This window comes from Dipodomys spectabilis, unplaced genomic scaffold, assembly GCF_019054845.1.
Source record: "Dipodomys spectabilis isolate Male_0828 unplaced genomic scaffold, ASM1905484v1 ptg000010l, whole genome shotgun sequence".
In the NCBI taxonomy this organism is placed as follows: Eukaryota; Metazoa; Chordata; class Mammalia; order Rodentia; family Heteromyidae; genus Dipodomys; species Dipodomys spectabilis.
The window spans coordinates 3,068,845-3,090,420 of NW_024870687.1; the positions used below are offsets into that span (position 1 = coordinate 3,068,845).

General features: G+C 37.6%; 1 pseudogene; it reads left to right on the forward strand.

Moving 5' to 3' along the window:
* The first annotated feature begins 17,896 nt into the window (after nucleotides 1–17,896).
* LOC122128145 lies at nucleotides 17,897–17,996 on the forward strand (annotated as a pseudogene).
* The last annotated feature ends 3,580 nt before the right edge of the window (nucleotides 17,997–21,576 follow it).

Sequence of the window (21,576 nt, forward strand, 5' to 3'; positions counted from 1 at the left end):
ATTTTTTATTATATAAGATTCTGATATAATTTAGTCTCCCAACTCACACATTGTTAATGCAGTCTTATTTCATGCCTCCCAAAAACAAATACCAAATTACTATTTATTTTTAAATTATCATTTATTTAAAAATATATTTTAAAAAAATTAGTCGAGGGAAATGGTTTATTAGATATTTAGAGTCATGTTCAGACTCTAAGGTGAAAGCCAGAGAGGGGAAAAAATCCTGATTTTATTCTTCCTTGAGCCACTCTGATTTATTTCATCTGTTTCTGAAAGAATGAAATTCTTGATTTGAAGCCTTTTGCTTGATATCCACAATGAGTCATTCTTCCATTATTAATAGAATTTGGAGAAAGGATGAGAATTCACACTAGAAATAGGAGAAGAGGGAAAGAGAAGAAGAAATCTAGATATTTTATTCTTCCTCATCACAATCACAAGGTCTGGATAATGATAATGGATATTAGATACAATGCTCTAGAGTGATTAAACACATCTATAGAAAAGATAACCCTACAAGTGATCACATGGAGAATGCTTATTTATAAAATATTATAATAATTTCCTACAGAAAATGTTATCTCTTTGTTAAGTTCTTGATTAGGATTTGTTTAATTCTGGTGTGCTATAGTCAACTATCATAATGGTATACAAGGATGGTAAGAAACTAACATCTTAATATCACATTCTAATATTAGCTTAATTCTGCCTGTGTTATATGTATGAGGCTGTATTTGAGTTTTGCTTCAATTTCACATGCTATATTCTTCCAGTATATAAATTGAAGGAAGACTCCCTCTGAAATATGCTATTTTTATGGCTAAGGGAAAACAAGTCAGCTTTTAGACACAGACAATGAGATAGAAATCTTCCCCTAGAAATAATCTTTCTCCAATTCTGGTTCACTTTTGTAAGCTGAAATAACTCACATAACCCATTTTTACATTGCAGGTAGAGGTAAATCTTACCTACAGAAGCTGATGCAAGACATAGAGTAATATACCAAGATATGCAACACTTGAGATAAAGAGAAAAAAAAAGAGAACTATAATACAATCAATCATACTTGTGCTCACATGTCTCTGCAGGAAGGAAGGTATTATGTACCTTTGTTTCTAAACCTACTGAGATCTTCAAATCGTCTTTTATGCTTGGATGTTACAGGAATTAGAGAACATTTTGATACTGAGACAGCATAAAATCTTGAAGAAAGCTGGACTAATCATTTCAATACTACCTTTTGTTCTCTAAGAAAATAAACCATTTTAAAGACAATACTTTATAATTTCTTACCTAATATCTTTTATTTTCCAGAAATGGATTTTGTTAATATATGTGACTATCCAACAGAATAAATATCTTCATTTATATGCATCTTGTGCAGACAGCAATTCAATTAGATGTAGGTGTGAGTTCATCAGTAGCACTTTTTCAAACTGCAAAACTTCGTTTAAATAGAGATACAGGTGGACCCATTGCAACAATGAGATGTACAAGACGTTATGTCGAAAAATGAACTTTACAACTTTGGTGGGGGAGGGTGGGGGGAGGATTGGGTAGGGGGACAGGGGGAGGATGGGAAGAGATGGGAAGGGGAATCAAAAGAGGAGGCTACAATGCTTGCTAAGAAATGTACTCATTATTTTGCCCATGTAATTGTAACCCCTCTGTACAGTATTTTCACAATAAAAAATAATATAAAGAAGAAAAATAAATAAATAAAACTGCAAAAAATTTGGACAAGGAGATAATACATATATTTTTTCCATCACCAACTACCAAATCCTCCTTCTTCCTTCCTAAGAAACACACCCAATTAATAAAAAGTCATAGATATTTGGCTCTTGATCTTGAAAATGAAAGCAGAACGTTATGGATGTCTGAGATGATAGTTAATAGTGTTTTACATAGTAATGTCACATGCAACAACCCTATGAATCCTGCAGGTCTTAACACTACTTCCTTAGTGATGTAATAGGAATGTCAGCTTTACTGGATGTAGTTTTGTTTTCACTTCCTTTCCTACCACCGGACCTAAATTATAATACATATTATGGGTGTGTTCTCTTCTTTTTCTGATAAGATTTGCTAAGCGTCTGTCAATCACTTTGATTTTTTCAAAGAATGAACTCTTTGTTGTGTTGATTCTTTCTTTGTTTTTTTTTTATTCTAATTCATTTAATTCTGATTTAATTTTAATTATTTGTTTTCGTCTACTGCATTGGGGTTTATTTTACTGCTCTTTTGCAAGGAGGCCCAGATGTCTCATTAAATTTTTGGTTTCAGATCTCTCCAATTTGTTGATGTAAGAACTGAGAGCTATAAACTTGCTTCTGAGTACTGCCATTGCTGTTTCACAGAGGAGCTGGTAGTTTGTATACTCATTTTTGTTGAATAACATGAACACTTGAATTTCCTTTCTAATCTCTTCCATGAACCAATCGTGATTCAGCAGTGTGTTGTTCTGGGTCCTTGCGTTGTTACAGGACCCTCTTTGGTGGTTTTTAGTGTTGAGTTCTAATTTTATTCCCTTATGTTCTGAGAGAAAGCAAGGTATTAATTCAATGTATCTGAATTTGGACGAGTTTGCTTTGTGGACTAAAATGTGGTTTATTTTGGAAAATGTTCCATGTGCTGCTGGAAAACCATGTATTCTGATGCTGCTGGTTGAAATATTCGGTATGTGTCTGTTAAATCTAATTTACCTATGCAGTTGTTTAGGTCCGCACTTTCTCTTTTTAGTTTTTGCAGTGTTGATCTATCTAGTGGGGAAAGTGGTGTGCTAACGTCCCCAACAATTAATGTCCTTGAATCTATTTGGGATTTGAGGGAAAGTAGTGTTTCTTGGATAAATTTGGGTGCTCTGTTGTTTGGCGAAAAGATATTTAGAATTGTAATATCCTCCAGAAGGAGATATCCCTTAATTAGTGTGTAGTGAACTTCTTTATCTCTTCTCACTAGTTTTAATTGAAGTGTATTTTATCTGATATTAGTATTGCAACTCCCACTTGATAATGGGGGCCCTTTGCTTGGTAGATTTTGTTCCAGACTTTCATATTGAAAATGTTTTTCTTTTTATGAGCAAGACGTGAATCCTGATGGCAGCAGATGAAGGATCTTGCTTTTTAATTGAACTAGACAGTCTATGTAGCTTAATTGGAGAGTTAAGTTCATCAATGTTGAGAGATAGGACTGAGAGATATTAGGGAGTTCCTGCCATTTTATCCACCTTCTTGGGGGCTGAGGCAACTGAGTTCTTCCTATGTTTCTTGGATTCTCAGTTTGGGTTTAGTTTCTTGGCCTTTATTGTGGTCTTGTTGGTTTTCTATGTGTAGGACATCTTTAAGAATCTTTTGTAGGGCTGGTTTGGTGGAGATAAATTGTTTAAATTTTTCATTGCTATGGAAGGACATTCTTTGACCTTGGGTTATGAATGAGAGTTTAGCTGGGTATAGAATTCTTGGTTGATTATTGTTTGTCATTATGGCATGGCATACATCATTCCATGGTCTTCCTGCTTGAATTGTCTCTGCTGAGAAATCTGAGGTGATTCTAATTGGTTTCCCTTTATAGGTGATTGATATTTTCTCCTTGACAGCTTTAAGGATGTTTTCCTTGGTCTGAATTGATCCTGCGAGGATTATACTGTGAGAGTGGGATGTCCTGTTTTGGCCATGTCTATTTGTATTTCTAAAAGCTTCTTGTATCTTAATAGGCCTATCTTTTTGCATGTTTGGGAAGTTCTCTGCTAGGATCCTGTTAAACAAATTTCCTATACAATTAACTTCTGATTCTAGGTGCTCCTCTACACCCATTATCCTCAGATTAGGCTTTCTGATGGTGTCTTCCATGTGTTGAATAGATCTATCGTATTTCCTGGATTTTTCTTGAATGGTTGTATGTTCTTTCTCTATAATATATAGGCTGTCTTCAATCCCCTAGAATCGATCTACTATCAAGACTTTCTACTTTGTTATTTATTTCTTTTCCTTCTAGTTGGTTGGCTTTGATGGCTTCCAATTCTTTGTTGGAGCTTTGTTTTAGATCTTGTATGAACTTCTTTACTTCCTTAATTTAATGTTCAGTGTTTATTCTCAAGTCACTTAGTTGATTGGTTATGGTTTCCTTGGACTCCCATTCCTTCTGTTGGGTTCCAGTCAGAGTTCCCTTTGTGGACTTCCTGACTTCTTTCAGCTCTCTGTTTATAGATTCCATGGATGCCTTTAGTGATCTTTGTGTATTCTCATGCTGCTCTCTCAATTCCTGTATCACTCTTTGATTAGCTTCCTTATGATCACTCAATTCCTGTAGTTCTTTTTGAGTGTTCTCAGCCTCTTAACGCCATTCCTCACTTTCTCTTTGTCTCTTCTACGCCAACTCCCGCAATTCCTGTCTATCTCTTTGACTGATCTCAGCCTGCTCACACCATTCTTTTATTTCTCTTTGAGTGTTCTCAAGCTGCTCATACAATTCCTGTATCAATCTTTGAGTATCTTCCTCAGGCTCATGATATTCCTGTATTGACCTTTCGTTTGTCTTCTCTCTCTCCCTATCACGCTCACATGAAGTCTTTGCAGGTTTTCAATCTTTTCATTTACCATGTTTACCAGTAGTGTTTGCAGAGCTTTTTGGGAACTCTCCTCTGGATTATTCATTTTCTGTTCTGTCCCCTGATTACCATGAGTGGGATTTGAGATACCCAGATTTACCATTATTCTTGTGTTTTTCAGGTTTGTTCTGCCCATTTGTGATGAATGAAACACCAGTTTTGTGCTAGAGCACTATCTTAAGGCAAGCATCAACCAAAGTCTGTAGTTGCAAAGTAAAAAGTCTGCAGATACAATCTAGTTCAACAGATATAGCTATTCAACATCAAACAACTATGTATTAGTGTGCTGCGAACTGCAAAGAAGAATTTGGCAAAGCAGACATTATTAGGTTAAGGGAGATATGTGGGTAAAAATAGGAATAGTGGGATGTGGAAATGTAGAGGGAGAGTTAACTTGACTAAATACTAATATCTAAGCGGGAAATAGGTTGGATAGAATGATAGTAGAGAGAGAGAAAAAAAGAAAAAAGGGCAAGAAAAAATAGAAACAAAAATTAAAAATTAAAATGGAAACACATAAATTATGCAAATTAACAAAGTAATATTCAGAGAAGAACGAGGATAGGATAAGAGAAGGGGAGGGATAGAATGAGATGTATAAAACTTAAAAATAAAAATGCTTAAAATATCATATAGGTACATAGAAGTAATACTGATATTAAGGAATTTAAGTCTAAGAGGTTTTGAACTGAGTAATAAATTTCTGGATTAAGTGTGTACAAAATGGGGGTTAATGTCTAATAATCGACTATGGGTATATCTGAGGATGAGCAGAACAGCAATTAAGTCACACAAAGACGAACGAAAGAGAGGAAAAGTGAAAAGAATGAGAAACAAAGAAAGGAAGGAAGAAAGGAAGAAAGAAAGAAAGGATCAAAAGTCTGTAGAGCTAAACAAAAAAAGAATGAAAAGAGAAAAAAGAAAAAAATCACACACACACACACACACACACATACCCTTAAAATAAAAAGTATAAGAGCAAGAAAAAAGGAGTTAAAAATATTTTTTAAAGATAAAAATTAAAAATTTTAAAAAGTTTAAAAAAATTATAAAATGTACAAAAAAAGAATTCTTTGATATTTTTTAGTGGGGATGGGTAGATCCTGTATCTCCCTTGTGTCTGTAACTGTCTCTTGTTGGAGTCTCTGGTCTGCTTGTGGTGTTTGATTTTCCTGTGGCTTGGTTGGTCTCCTAAGTCAGTTTGTTTGAGCAGGCAGAAAAATGCTCTGCTTTACCCAGAATTTTGTGATCCTCCTCCCAGGCTAGTTCAATGAGAAGGAGATCTGCTTTGAGTTTCACAAAAGAGGGAGATGGCTGTTTCTTCTAGTTTGGAGATGCTGTGATGAGGCTAATTTCTGGTAGGGTGGAGGCCTTTTAGCAAACAGTAGCTTTTCCCTGGGGGGCTAGCTTCTGAGACACTGACAGAGCCCAGCCTGGAGCCATTCTCAGGGTTTAAGTTTACTGAATGTCAATTGATTGTCAAGGCTACTATAGGGAGGGGCAGCCTCTGGCTCTGTTTATCCAGTGAAGAAAGCCACTACTGGGGCTGGTGGAGCTTTCTCAGCTGTGCTGGGTCACTTTCCGCTGGGTGTAGCTGAGCCTGGAATGTCAGAATTGGTTCCTGTGACCTGGTAAATGACTCTTGTTTTCTTTCAAGGTCTGAGTTGGAGCTAGCTGCTCAGCCAGGCCTCTGTCAGTATCAAAGATGGAGATCTCTGGTAGTGGGGAGGGGAGGGATGTTCTTACCTCCTCTGCTCCCTGAGAAGGAGTGAGGATGTCAGGCTTCTACTCATGCCAGATTCTTGGTTTTTGGGTCGTCTCTGGTATGCAATCTGCAGGATGAAGATGTCTGTTCCTTGTCAGTTCTTCCTGGTGTTGAGTAGAATCAACTCACCTGCTGCATCTGGAGTCTTGTCCTGGACTCTCTGTGTTGCAGGTATGGCAGCTACGGTCGCCACCGCAGCCACTGCTGCCACAGCGGTGGCTGTTGACAAGTGCACAGATCTGTTTCCTTGCCTGGATTTTCTCTCTCTGGCCTAACTCTGTGTACTGTGATGGCACACTTGGTGTGATTCTCTGGTTTAGGACTGTTCACTGAAGCACTAAAACTGCTTTCTATGCGAGAGCTTGTTTAGCCTCCAGCTTCTCCTCTGCCATCTTCCTGGAACTCCTGTTTGTATTTTTATTTTGTCAAGCACTGAGCTTGAACTCAGGTAGTGGCAGTTCTGGCTCAGGTTTGATCACTCTAGGCTGGGGTGCAGCCACTGGACCCATAGCCGAACCTGGGTTCCTGGGTCCCAATGGCTGACAGGAAAAAAAATTTAATGCAAAACAGAAAAAACCCTGGCAATTTGCAGATGGCTGCCAATTTTACATTTTTTTCTTTGCTAGGTGACCATACTGGGTCTGAATGACACGGTTGAAAAATGTTGGTAACCTGGCATTGCTGAAAGCTGGCAGGTTACCAGGGAAGCCATAGGCCAACACAGCAACATAGGCCCTGTGTTTGAAGCCCGGTCCTGACCCCTAAGAGATCTAAGAGTCTCGTTCCTAGTCATAGGAATACCGATGGAAGATTATGAATAGCAAGGTTGAACTAGTTATTTCTGAATACTGCTATACAATTAGAGTGATTTTAAGAGGCCAATTGATTTTAATGAATGCTTTTTGATACATTCAAAGAATACTATTAATTACATGTATGCTATAGTTTCAGGACAGTGGTTGATTTAATTAATAATTCATTAAGGCTAAAAACAATAATATTAATTACATGAAGGCATAATAAACACCCAAGAATTGGCAGGAATGTAGCCTATATAGCTGAATAATGTGTAGACATCTCCTGCACTCTATAATGATCTATATTTATTTGTGTACTACAATCGGCATATCAATGTGTTCTTATTTTGTCAACTCTTAGGGCTCAATCTCAGGTGCTGGAAATTGCTAGTCTGCTTAATATGCTCCAGGCTGGCATGCTGACACTTACCCATTAATGAATTGGGCTGTGTAGACTGTGAGTTCAGATGTGAGAAGATGAGCGTGAAACATGTTTTCTTTTTCTTTGACAGTGCTCGGTGACAGGTAGGATGTATAATTCAGATGCAAATCTATATGCAATGTAATAGGATGTAATAAATGTAAAAAATGTCATAGGTGGAAGAATTGTCAGTACAATAAATGAAAAACAGATTGAATTAGTAGGGAATCATTCTAGGATAAAATTAGACACAAAAATTATAGGATGTGGATTAAGTTTAATATTTTATTAAGCATTGACAGAATAAAAATTTCATGGAAACACAAATACCTAATAATTGGTAGTAACACACGATGCATAATTTAATAATATATAGGAATATGTCTCATTCTATAAAATACATAATTATAGTAGGAATGTACGTACATATGTGATAAACAATAACAGGATATTGAGTAATTTTAATTAATGCTTTATTAATTGTTAACTGGGACACATCATTAAATGGAGACATAATTTAATACCTAATAATTGGTAGTAATACTATCTATAATTTAATAATATGCAGACATCTCTCTTTTTGTGTATATAATATTTTTATACTTTTATACAACAATCTCTATCTATTTATATCTCATTCACTCCTGAGGCTCAGTGGTTGAATGTTCACCGAGGAAGCATGAAGCACTTGGTTTGATTCCTCAGTGCACATAAACAGAAAACCCAGAAGTTCTGCTGTCTTTCATTCAATTGTGTGCTAGCCTTGAGCACAAACGCTTAGGAACAGGGTCAAAGCCCATACTCAAGCCCCAGGACTGCCGCCAAAAAAAAGTAGAATGTTTTAACTGCAACTATAGAAGGGCAAGAAGGGCAGGACTTCAAATACCTCATCACAGGGCAATCTAGGAGTCTGGGGCTGACAGCTTCCACCTAACCTGACTTAGCCAGATGTAAACTGCTGCAACCCAGATCCATGGGTTATCCCCATCATCCTGGTTACCCTGGCTTATCCCCATATCCTGGGTGCTCAGAGCCTTTAAAACTTGGCAGGAAGTCTGCTAGAACCTTTGAAATATGGCTTGAAGTGGTAGAGCTCTAGTCTTGATCAAATGTTATTAGAATAGTATCCTCATGTTTTGAGTTCAAGCCCCATGGCTAACCACCCCCCCCCAAAAAAAAAACCACCACACTAAACCATTAGATGTGAACTTGTGTGGTTTGTGAACTGTTCATCAAAGAATGGTGATACTGATAAAAGCACCCTAATTCTAATGAAAGCTTGTGGAATAGAGCTAGGTGCTGAGTCCTTCACAGGGTGCAGTTTGCTGCATCCTGCATTGGGTGCTGTGTGCTGAGTCTTTCAAAGGATGCTGTGTGCTGAGTTATGCAAAGAGTGCAATGTGCTGTGTCCTTCAAAGGGTGCATTCTTTCTTCGGGTCCTTATAAGATCTCCACAACTGAGATGATTATGCAGACAAGAATATTGAGGCTCATTTATGTCCCCATGGCAGGGACAAAGATGTATTACGGAAGACTAGTAAGTTGTCTCCTGCAGACAATTGTTTTGTTTTGTTTTTTCTCAGTCATGAACCTTGAACTCAGGGTCTAGGTGCTGGCCCTTACCTCTTGGGCTTATGACTAGCGCTCTAACACGTGGAGACATGGATCCCCTTATAGCAGAGGCCACAGCCTAGGGGTCTATAGCTAAGGTCTGTCATCCTGCCTTCTCAGAAAGCTGAGATCTGAATATCTGGGTTCCAAACTATCCCAGACACAAAAGCCTATTATCTCCATGAGCCTATTATTTCCAATTCACCACTAAGAAACCCGAAGTGGAATCTGGGTGCTTGTTGCTCATGTCTGTATCCTAGCTACCCAGTAGGATGAGATCTGAGGATCATGGTTCAAAGCTAGCCTGGGCAGGAAAGTCCTTGAGACACTTAGCTCCGATGGACCCCCCAAAAAGCTGAAGTGGTGTTTGGCTCAAGTGGTAGAGCACAGGACTTGAGGAGAAGAGTTCAAGGACAGTACCCAGGCCCAGATTTCAACTCCTACAACAATAAAGAAAAGACAGAAACAAACTAACAAACCTGAAGTAGAGGGCTGGGAATGTGTAGAGTGTAGATTGCTTTGCATATATGAAACCCTGGGTTTGATTTCTCAGGATCATATCACTAAAAAGAAGCCTGAAGTGTCTCTGTTGCTCAAGGGGAGAGGAGTATCCTTGTACAAGAGAAAATAAGTACAGTGCTCAGGACCTGAGTTCAACCTCCTGTGCACATGCGGGCTCACGCACACATACACACACACACACACACACACACACACTCACATACTAGAAGTGGTGCTGTTAGACAAAATGCTAAAGCACCGGGCTTCTACACTGAGCTCATGGTCAGCACCCCAGCCCTGCTTTCAACCCGCAAACCTAGACAGCCAGGGCCCAACTTGGAGAGGTCAAATGTTTCAAATCCTGAAGAGCTTCAACAGCCCTAGATGACAGGAAGCTTTGTGATATCAGATATGTGCTTGGATTTCCCAAGCTTCCAGAAACCTAGGAGAGATATCATAGGCCCATCATCGTCCTCAAGGAAACATTTCATGAGTTTCAGTGCCCCAGTTGTCTGCCAGAAGGACTGCTGAATTATATTGAGCACTGTATCTGAACACCGGAATATAGTCTCACAATGGCAGGATAAGTGCACAAGACTTGGCCTGCCACGGGAGATGGCACAAATGGCGTCCTGTCAAACCAGAGCACTGGGGAAAGAAATAGATTGGGATAAAATTAGACCTTTATCCTGACCTTCAGAGCCCACTCACACTCATTCTCACAATTTGACACAGATGGAGTTGTTTGTTACATAGCTGTACAGAAGTGAGGCCTTTTGTCTGCCTGTCCAGACAATGAGGGAGACTTCTTCCAGCAGGCCTGGGATGCAGAGAAACCCTCAGGCTATACTGGGAACAGTGAGGGGAGCCCCAGAACATGCACTATCATGAAATCAGTCTCTGTTATGAAATCATTTTATTGGATACGAATTTTTTAGCTTGGTGCCATTCATCACACCTACTCTGGAGCTTCACCTATAGGAATACATACATAAATACCCAAAGACATTGAGGTACTGGCTCTTTTTGAGGGGGCAGATCCTGATGTTGAACTATGAGCCTAGGCATTGTTCCTAAGATCCTTTTGCTCAAGGGTAGTGCATTAACCTTAAATCAAAACCCCACTTCTGGGTTTTTCTGTGATCTCTTAGAAATAACAGTGTCATAGACTTTCCTATGCTGGCTGGATTCAAACTCAGATTCTCTACATCACAGCCACCTGAGGAGCTGGGATTACAATGAGAAGCCACTGGACTTTATAGCTGCTTTCTCTAAGAAGGATTTTCCTTCCTCATCTTACCATCTGTTCATAGGTTTGAAACCAAAAGTGAGAAATGAGTGTCACAGAATTTCTGTGCAAATGTCCACAGGACATGCCAGCTCTGTCAATTAGCATTGAGCTACAGCAATTTACTGTCTCAAGATGGGAGGACCAAAAGCTACAGCGATCCTTATATTGTCTGCGTTGCTTCTTTTGCCTATAAAATGATCTAAAAATTAGGAGTATTGTGTGTCTCCAACCCTAAGTATCTAGAATATACTAGAAGCATCTTCATGCATCACTTTTCTAGTGTCTCTCGAGATTTAGACTCCAGGTTTGTGTGGAGGTGCTCCTTGGTGAATCCCTGAGGATAGCCGCTTGAAACCTTTTTGAGAGATCACCCTTCAAAGTCAGCCTGAGCAGGAAGTCTGTGAGACTCTTATGTCCAATAAACCACCAGAAAACCAGAAGTGGAGCAGTGGACCAGAATGTAGAGATGGAGCTTTGAGAGAGAAAGCCGAGCAGAAGAAACAGGCTAGACCAGGCTGGAAAGCCTAGGAGGCACTTATGTCCGATTAACGACCAGATGGCTGGAAGTGGAGCTGTGGCGGTGGTAAAGCCTCAGCCTTGGGAAAAACAGCTGAGGAACGCATCAGGCCCTGAGTTTAAGCCATGGGATAGCCTCAAAATCGTTTTCAAAAAGAGAAGGCCACGTTTATGAATCAGTGCCCTACTTACTTATGTGTGTATATTACCTCCCTGAGTTCAAACACACTGTATGCAATGATGCTTCTCTTATTTATTTATTTTTTAGATATGATCCTTGCGCCTACTGCATCATCCTCTTCATGTCAGACCCATTGCTTTCTCTTCCAGGGTTCCAGGCCTGTGTCCTTATATGATGCACACTGAAGATCTCAGCAGTCTTTATTTACATTTTATTATGAGGACAATGCAGGAACAGTAACAAATCAGGCAGGGGTACACAAGATAGGGTTTCTTAGAAGTAACCAGTCTTCAGAAAATAAAACTTGAGGAAGTAAAATGGTAGCATACTTATGTAAAAACTACCATTAAGAAAAATATGAGGGGGCTGGGAATGTGGATTAGTGAGAGAGTGCTTGCCTAGCATGCAAGAAGCCCTGGGTACGATTCCTCAGTAGCACATACACAGAAAAGGCCAGAATTGGTGTTGTGGCTCAAATAGTAGAGTGCTACAGACAGTGCCCAGGCCTTAAGTTCAACACAAGACCTGGCAAAGAGATACCTAGGTAGGTAGGTAGATAGATAGGAAGAAAGAAAGAAAGAAAGAAAGAAAGAAAGAAAGAAAGAAAGAAAGAAAGAAAGAAAGAAAGAAAGAAAGAAAGAAAGAAAGAAAGAAAGAAAGAAAGAAAGAAAGAAAGAAAGAAAGATAGTTTAATTTTTGGACGTCAGGAGGAAAGAAGGGAACACTTCTCTGAGAACTACATTGTTTGTCTTTGTTCGTTTTTTATTGTAAAAATATTTTACAGGAGCAAGGTAATGAGTAAATTTCATATTGAGCATTGTTACCTCCTCCTTTGTTTTCCCCCTACCATACCTTCCCTCCCATCTCCACAACTACCTCCCCCTGCTTAGGTCAGTGACTTAGTTTTCATTTTTGGTTGGCACAAGGTTTGAACTCAAGTAGTAGCAAATCTTCCCTCACATTGCTACAGATTTACCAAGACCCTGAGTTCAAATCCCAGGATAGGAAAGAAAACTAGCAGAAATTCCAAACTAGGTAGCTTTATTTTTTTAATTTAGTTAAATAATTATATTTTCTTTATTCTTTTTCTTTTTTTTCTTTTGGCCAACCATGGGGCTTGAACTCAGGTCATGGAAACTCTGCCTCAGCTTAGATCTCTCTCGGCTTGGGTGCAGCCTCCAGAACCATAGCTGATCCTAAGATCCTAGGCCCAGGGGACTTTCTAGAAAAAAAAACTGGAAAGCAGAAAAAGTGGCAACCTTCAGGGGGCTGGGGTTTTATTATTTTTTTCTTTGCACAGTGACCATCCTGGGTTTGAATGACATGGCTGCAAAGTATGGCTTGTGGGCTATCAGTGAAGCCATAGGACAACCTGTGAACATAGGCCCTGGGTTCAAATCCCAGTCCTGACACCAATGGCAGGAGAACACAAGAGACTCATTCCTATGCATGGGAATATCCATTGAAAGAGTAGTTCATGCAGCCGTCTAGTCTAAAATTGGATGCAATAGTCTTAGAATGCTGATTGATCTTAGTGTATAATTTATTAAGCATTAAAAGAATAATATTCCTTCAATGGTGGTATAATAAATACCTAAGAGTTGGTAGGAACGTAGTAGGTGTCATTCAATCATAGATAGATGGCTCTGGCACTCTTTAACAATATATATTTCTTTGTATATCACCATCTGCCTATCCATGTATCGCTGTTTTGGCCAAATCTCAGCGCGTGGGAACCACTTAAAAGCTTCATTGGCTAGGGGATCCCATCCTCAAACTCACCCATTCATGAATTGGGCCTGCTAGGCCCTGAGATCAGATCCTAGCACTGCCAGGCATGATGGAGAACACATACATCTAAAATCTAGATTCTATGTGATAGGATGTAAACAATGTAATAATTGGTATAAGTGTCATCAGAGTCAATAAAATAAGTAGTAAATAAATTAATAAAACAAGAAATAAAATGAATAAACGCACCAAACACAATATGGACTGAACATCTGAACGGAAGTATAAATCCTATCGTTAAGATGTATATAAGGAGTAACTTTTCCAGGACTGAGGCTTGAATTCAGTCCCCTAGGAGGAGGGAATGGTGGGAGATCCTGAGATACTTGTTTCTGGACCTAGGAAGTGTCATGGCATGCGATCGATCTCATCCTTGAATGATTAGTTTGTGCATGATGCGAGTAGGAAATGATACGCAAGACTCATGGGGTACAGATTATTTGTAAAGAAGAGTTAATGAGGCGTGACAATAATCATCACAGACATGAAATGAATGCATCAGAAAATACCCAAATATAGGTACACACAGATTGGATTCCATCACAAGTCACCATCAATCCTACTCTATACAAATATGTACTTATTTGCATTCTACCTTCTACTTATGAATGGATGACTATTGTGCTCCCCACTCTCCCCCCAGGGGGGCTCAAATTCAGGTACTGGAAACGCCTAGCTCCTTTGTCGCTCACAGGCTGTTGTGCTCATATGGACCCATTCACCAATTGGGCCTGCTAGGCCCCGAGTTCAGATCCCAGCCCTGCCAAAAGATTCATCTTGATGTAAGACGCCAATGGTTGCATATGTTTTCCTTTCCTGTGCAAGTCTTGGGTCTCAGCTAGGATGGAGAATGCATGGGCCACCCTGTGGTCATGGGAATAAGTTGTTATCCATGTCAGCGCAGTTATACCTGTCATTATATACATGAGAAAATATACAATAATCCATGAATAGCATACAAAATAAACACAATAAATACACTCAATGCACGATGCAGTCCCCACACGGATGTGAATATACATCCCATGTTTAAATGATGCATTGAGCACTATTTTGGCCTCCCTGTGGCTCGATCTCAGTTCCTGGGAAAAGCCCATCTCCTTAGTGGCTCAAAGTCTGGTGTGATCACGTGGACCGATTGGGCAGTTGGGCCTCTTAGGCCCTGAGTTCGAAGCCCAGCAATGCCAAAAATTCACCCTGATGTGAGAAGCCAGTCATTGCACCTGTTTTCCTGTGCTGTGCAAATTCTGAGTATCAGCCAGCATGGAGAATATATAGGCAACTGATGTCAGCTTATATTTCCATAATTCATTCATCTGCAATAACAATTTGCAAGACTGGAGATGTGAAGCACTTAGACATGATTTTATTCTTGTTCATTTGGAAGATTAATCTTTAGTCAAAAGGAACGTTTAAAAATGGCCTAGAATTTATTCCTACCAGTTTTTATAAATGGCTTTGTACAATGGTATGTGATTATTTTATTTTACATAGGATAATTTTTTCTACTATCTATAAGTATTGGAAAAAGAAGAAAACTAAAATTTACTACTTAGAGGAATATGATAGAAATAGAAGACAGATTTTATGTTTGTCAAATCTCTCATCAGTACCCATATTCAAGACTTAAAGTCATATTTCTTACTATGTTACACAGATAGGGAAAATATATGATAAGGCAACAATGATAAGGCAACTATTAGTGACTTTAAAATGTACCTTCTTATGTGATGAAATTTACTTTATTAGCTAATATTTGGGTTTGAATTATGGGAGGCTGATCTATTTAACACATTTCTGGAAGGTACCTACTGAACAACGCAAATGGTGGGAGATACTATTTCTACACTTTAATGAATGGTTGAACTTATTTTGCATTAGTGCTGGGTAAATAAATGAACTCTATTGTAACTTGATTCCTACACTTGAAAAACTTTTAATGTCAATATCATCTACTTGTCAAGTGTTATTTTGGTGAATATGATTTTTAAAAGTTTATTTGAAAAGGAATATACTTTCAGGAGATTAAATGTAGGTTACATTGGTTTGAGAATGACATTTTTATACTACAGAACCAAGTTTTACTGAAGTACCAGTGTTTTGAAGCACTAAGGGTCTTCTCAATTAATGTTTTTCTAAATTATATTTGACCTCTAAATCAAGTTTTCCTAGTCTTGGTTGACCAATTATGATCTATCATTCCAGAAACTATTTTTTTGGCTGCACTGAAATCTTTTATTCATCATTAGGAGAGGGGTATTAAAAATAACCTTGTTCATTTGTGATTTTGTTCACTCATATGGGCTGGTCATCTGTAAATTGAAAGTTTGAATTACAGTACTTTCTCTCAGATTTTGTGATCTCATCTTTCATTTTAAGTTGCCTTGCATTTCACAATTGATTACTGCTAATTCTTGTAAGTAATTGGGGCCCTGAAATATTATAGGAAATGAGAAATTGAGATGAGTCTTTAATTATTTTCTGTTCGCATGTTGCATGGGCCTATGTGAGAAGTCATGCCCTTGTTATCTGATGATGCAGATAACTGGGACCTGTCATCCTAGGACCCGTGGGTCCTGCAGAAGAATAATAGCTTTTAGACATCATATCAGCAAAATTTGGGTATAATCAGTAAGAATGCTTCAGAAATATGGAGAAAAACACTTTGGGACCAGCAAGTTAAAACAATAAACAGAGCATCAGAATAAAATCCCTTATAGATTAGCAGAAAACAATACTGTTATTTTACCAAGTGTATTCAGAAGACCACGAACACTTAGAAGGTATCACAAGCTTATACTGAAGATATTGCATTGATATTTTTTATATTCTAATATATATTCTAAACCTAATTATTTATATCCAATATATTTATGAGAATAAATGTCAATATATTTGTCAAATTATCAATTCTAGTAAGATTCACTGTATGAAGTTTAAAATCAGCACATATAAATATAAAATATATAAGTACATATAATATAAAAATTGTTTTGCATTGTTGTGTTGTGTTTAGGGAATCAAAGGCAACTCTCTTTTAAAGTATTATTCCATTATCTGTACCTCAGTTTTTGGTAGAGTTAGACTTAAAGCTTTACCATTTGTTGATATGCAGCCTGGAGGCAAGAGGAAACACTTTGATTAAAACATTACAAATTTAAGACCTAATATCGAGGAGAAACATATGGACTTCTCCAGGAGCTATTGCAATATTTGGTGATAGAATGTCAGTAGTGTAAGTTCCTGCTTGGTTGGATGATAGACAGGTCAGGACAGTAGGTAATCATGCATATGAACAATTTTTTCACTTTCTTGGCTTCAGCTACTTTTGAAATGATACGTATAATAAACAATTATGTTTTGATAAAATACCTTCCATTCTGAACAATTCTGTCTGAACTGTTCATCTCTCTATGATACCTTGTAACTAAGATTATTTTTGTTCCAGTAAGACAATCCATGTTGTCAGGGTAAGATATTCTGGTTGGTCTGTTCCTACATGGAAGAAAGGTAAAGGTTCAGGGTCAACGTCTAGTGCATTGCGGTCCCTGGGTAAGGGTCACAAAATCACCAGGACACAGGGGATGCAGTGTGCAAACAGCAATTGCCACTGCATGCTGTGCTTTATTTTTAGGGGTATTTAAAGACTAGCAAGAATAATCTTTGCCAAGATTTGGTCAGAAAACATTCACATAAAAAATTTCCACAGATACATTTTTACTTAACCTATGAGAGAATGTCTAGGTATATTATTATCTAAACTATTTTAGAGAAAGCTCAAACCACTTCTCCAATCTCAGCAAAATGCTTAAGCAAGCAGAAGAGCCACTTCCTCAGCTCGCAGGAGTCTGTGACATGTTTTGAGATAGGGAGAGGGAACATTTTCCCTCTGTAGCCTGGCGTTCCAAAAGTTTTCTTAATCCCAAACACAGTCCTCAGATAATCCCGAGGCTGGAGCCTGCATCATTCTGCCCCCTCAACATAGACCCTGAGTCTTCACAGTTCAGGTAGACATTTGTCCCAGGAAGACCTCATTTGGGAAATTTTAACCTGCAGAAAGTTAGAAGTAGCTCTTAAGTAAGGCTTACTTTGAATCCATTAGCTCCACAAAGCTAACTCAGTTGATAAATAAGTACTTGAAAAGCTACCACCTTTGGACTTAGCTGTAAAGGCTTCAAAGTATGATCAAATTTAAAATGAAAATGACAAAATAGTCATTGACCAAAAAATTGTAAATGTGAGCAATCGACCAAACTATATAAGTTTTTTCCACTGTACACAGAAATTTAGAGAAATAAGATCAATAGCATTTTTAGGAACAATAAGGGTTCCTTGTTACAAATAGGCAACCATGGATATATGTCTGTATAAAGATTGTATCATTATGTACTTAAATTTAGAGGATAATACATGCTTCAGCAGCAGGTCTACCCAAATTACAACAATACAGAGATTAACATGGCACTTGCACAAGGAGGATATGAAAATTTGTGAAGTATTCCATATTTTTCATTCTTCTGATGCAAGAAATGAAAAACAGTTATTAAAAAGTTGATTACAAAAATACAAGTGTAACAATACATGTAATTCATAGAATTAAAGGTTAGTTTGACATCAGTGTATTAAATTTTCTCCTTAGAAAGGCCTTTACATAGCATAACCTTTACAAAACTTGAAATTAGATAATATTGCCATTTTATCCCAAAGAAATAAAATAATATAAGAAACTACAAAAAAAAAAAGGAGTCTTAAAATTCTTCTATATGGAATGCAATCTGCAAGGTCACATTTATTAATGAGTCTATACATTATATTACAATGTAGAATTCAAAGTATTATATCTAGGAGAGAATGAAATAGATTATGGACATTACACAAACATAGATATACTTTTTTCAGAAAAGCACCCAGAACATCTTTAGTTTCTATACTATTCATTTCAACAGAAAAGTTAAAAATATTTCTGATTTAAAAAATCACAAACTCTGCAGAAATCATTACAGATGTATACAAACAACTCTTGAATACATTTTAATATCAAAGTCATGCAATTCACTTGGAAGAATACCATGGAATACATAAATTTTTATAGTAAGATATTGCTGTTGTTTTGTATTGTGAAAAAAATTTGTAGGGACACAAAAGATGGACTGGCATTTTTGAAATTTAAGAAACTTAACCAAAACATTACGATTTAGGAGAACAATTTGTACAGCCTTCGACAACTTCAAAGAGGTAGTGATACATACTTATCTTTTGGCAATATCAAATGCAGTTTCTTCAAAGTTGTTCTTCAGACCTGGTTTGATATAGTGGTTCAACAGAAGGAGATACAGAGTATCTTTGCTATTTCTATTCCCAGCAGCAAGATGCAAGGAGGTCAAGAGGCCTTTAGTTTGGGGATTGGTATCTGCATCATGATGAAGTAATAAAGAAGCCATTCTGGTATTATTCCACATATAAGTACTGTGCAGGGGTGTCCAGCCATTCAGAGTTATTGCATGAATATCTTCCTTGAGCTACCAACTCATGGACAATGTCTAAGTGTCCACTCTTGGCTTCGCGATGAAGAGGGGTATACTCATCCTCATCCCTAGTATTCATCTGGGTGGCCTTTTTGGAAAGTAGTGTTCACACCACAGTAAGCCGATAAATTTCGGCATCCCAAAGAAGAAATTTGCTTGGATCCTACTCCATTTTTTTCTTGCAATTGATACCATTCCTCATTTTTTCATCTTGTTCCTTGTCTTCGTCAGAATTGCCTAACCAGAGATTTTGAGTACCAGTGGGAATGAGGTGTCCATGTATTTCCCCAATAGTTCACATTGGTTGAACTGGTCAGAAAAAACTGGTGAATGTTCTGCATATGTTTTTTCACCATGATTTATTTTCTCTTTTTCCATTTTTACTATTCTAAATTATTCTAACTGGAGAGTAGTGAATTATAGGGAGCAGAGGAAAGATTTTCCTCAGTATTCAAAGGTAAAGACTGAAAATATGGACCAGTGGTGTCTTCATGTGCAGCTTATTCTAGGAATGAGAAAATAGGAAACAATGCCTTCTATGTAAATGATTTGGGAAATACCATGTTATAGTGTAAGAGAACTCACTTCAACATATGGGATTTAAGAGCTTTCTAGTAGCTTTCTAATGTTGGTATCCAACATTAGAAAAAATGTATAATGCATTAGTAAAATAGAAGTCCTTTTTATGACTACCTAAATTCTTGTTTTTTTTTTTTTTAAGACACTTGTTTTCATCTAAAAATAGGCCTATCAATTGTCTTCAGGTGATTTTGATGATTGAAGATGCTTAATGAGAAGTCAAAATGTATTAGTAGTCCTTTGCTATCAATTAAATTTCACTTTTTCTTCTTGGAGAATATAATGATCAAAGCAATAGTTCAGAATCAGCAAGCAATAATTCAGAATCATGCTTCAAGTGCAAGTGAATCACCAGTAAGTAATCCTCGATTCCATTTTCCACAAGTTTTTTTACAGATACAATCTGCCTGCCTTCTCTAGCTGCTTTCCTAGCCTGGATCTATTACTTCATTTTACAGGAAAAGTGTGATTCAACTGATTTCAGTCAAATCTGTTAGTAGAATTATCAAATATTGAGATTCTTTTTTTTTTAAATTAGTTGTGGGGCCTGAACTCTGGGCCTGGGCACTGTGCTTGAGCTCTTCAAATCAAGGCAAGCGCTCTATCACTTGAGCCACAGCACCACTTCTTGATTTTTCTGTTCATGTAGTGCTGTTTTGGGAAATGGGAGAGCAGAAAGTGAAATGATGCAACCAAAAATATAAAAGCAAAATAAATTAGGATAATTATGGAGCAATCATATTGTCTATGAGAACCATAAAACAGAGAGAGGAAAAGAGATCCAGATGTGCAATGACCTAGCTAGCCACAAAATCCATGCTTCTACTCAGTTTACAGAGCAAACAAGTTTTTTTTATTTTTAAAAAAAGATGAAATAGAATTTATGTATTTACTTGAAATTAGTAAATACATTGTTAGTCGCCTACATAAAGAGACATAGCTTTGACTAAATTACAGATAAGAATCTTAATCCTTGGGCTGGGAAGGTGGCTCAGTGTAGAGTGCTTGCCTTGCAGCTTACTACAGTGCAGACACTACTTTCCAAAAAGGACACTCATATCAATACTAGGTATGAGGATAAGTATAATCCTCTTCATCGGGAAGCCTAGAGTGGACACTTAGACATTGTCCATGAGTTGGTATCTCAAGGCAGATATTTATCCAATAACTGTGAATGGCTGGACACACCTGCACAGTGCTTATATGTGGAACATATTGCAACAGGACACACACACACACACACACACACACACACACACACACACACACACACACACACAAATCATCAGATTTCTTCTTAAGTATTTTTTGTGTATGGTCTTAAGAAGAAATTTACATTACTAACTTGAATTTCTGACAGAACAATATAATCACTGTACATCTTGCTTCTATACTCTCAATATTAAATTGCTATCTAAGTATGTGCAATAGATAAGTATAGGAAAAAGTAGGAGCCACACTGGTGGCTCATGTCTTTATTCCTAGCTAATCAGAAAGACAAAATCTGATGATTGTGGTTTGAAACCAGACCAAGAAAAACAGTCCATTAGATTCTGGTTTGAAAGTAACCAGCAAAAGCTAGAAATGGAGCTCTTACAAGCGGTAAAATGCTAGCCTTGAGAAAACTAAAACAAAATAAACAACAAATTCTGAGACAGAGCCAGGCCCTGAGTTCAAGCTCTAGTATTAGCACCAAACTAATGAATGAATGAATGAACTAAAAATAAATGGTCAATTGTGGAGAGACAGGGAAAATGTAACCACCGTGGTGAGTGGATTATGTATTATTTTGTAATAAGGCAAATTATCATTTTTCCTAATCACTAATATTTTTTTGGATATACTTTGTTTTTTTTTATTGTGAAAATACTGTACAGAGGAGTTACAATTACATGGGCAAGATAGTGAGTACATTTCTTATCAAGCATTGTAGCCTCCTCCGTTGTTTCCCTTTCCATCCTCCCCACCCAATCCTCCCCGCCTTCC